Source organism: Lepidothrix coronata, unplaced genomic scaffold (genome assembly GCF_001604755.1).
Source record: "Lepidothrix coronata isolate B3197 unplaced genomic scaffold, Lepidothrix_coronata-1.0 Scaffold219, whole genome shotgun sequence".
NCBI lineage: Eukaryota > Metazoa > Chordata > Aves > Passeriformes > Pipridae > Lepidothrix > Lepidothrix coronata.
In genome coordinates, this window is record NW_016690399.1 from 1,347,912 (window position 1) to 1,349,100 (window position 1,189).

Here is a 1,189-nt window from a genome sequence, read left to right on the forward strand (position 1 = left end):
GCCCTCCAGCCAGCCCCAGGACCTGAACAGACTGGAGTATTTCAGCTGGAAAGGACCTACAATGATCATCCCATCCAACTGCCTGACCTCTTCAGTGCTGACCAAACGTTAAAACTTGTTACTAAGGCCATTGTCCAAATGCCTCTTAAACACTGACAGGCCTGGGGCATTGACTGCCTCTCGAGGAAGCCTGTTCCAGGGTTTGACCACCCTCTCAGCAAAGAAATGCTCCCTCATGTCCAGTCAGAACCTCCCCTGGAGCAGCTTTGAGCCATTCCCAGCTGTCCTGTCCCTGGATCCCAGGGAGAAGGGCTCAGCACCTCCCTCTCCATGTCCCCTCCTCAGGAAGCTGCAGAGCAACAAAGTCACCCTCAGCCTCCTTTTCTCTGGAGGAGACAAGCCCAGAGCCCTCAGCTGCTCCTCGCAGGACATCCCTTCCAGCCCTTCACCAGCTTGGTTCCCCTCCTCTGGATGTGTTCAAGGACCTTCACATCCTTTTTAAATTGTGGGGCCCAATTTATGGGATTGCATTCATTTTGTGTGTGGAAACACAGTAGTAGTCAGCTGGAGTCAGTTGTTTCAGGGTGTGCTGTGCCAGTACTCATTTCACATCCACCTTTGCAGGGAGAGGAAAGGATGGTCTTAAAATGCACTGGCTACCAACTTGTTTTCCAGTGTAACTAAAAATGTAAGTTCTAGCTCATAATTCCCATGTCATTTGCAATCCTCGATACCTAAAGAGTGGGGGCGCTCGTGGCAAGGAAATTCGTCTCCAGCCTCACTCTGCCTGCTGATTTATCAGACTCACGTTTGGACACATGAAGGGTCTGTTGTGACACTGAGCCTCTGTTGTGATTAAACCCAGCTGGCAACTAAGTACCACACAGCCTGTCATCACTCACCTCCATCCTGACCCTCGTGGGAGGGAGAACTGGAAAGAAAAGATAAACCTGATGGGCTGAGATAAAAAGTCTGACAATCAAAAAAAAAAACCCCAAACAAAAACAAAATCAACAACAAAACAAACAAACAAATAACCCCCCCCAAAAACCCCCCAACCCCCAAATCAAAAAACAAACCCCGCCCCCAGAGCTCCCACCAATAATAATAATAAACCCAATACTAATAATTTCAATGAAAAGGAGACACTTAGAGGGATAAACCCCCAGAGGAGCAAGTGATGCTTAAT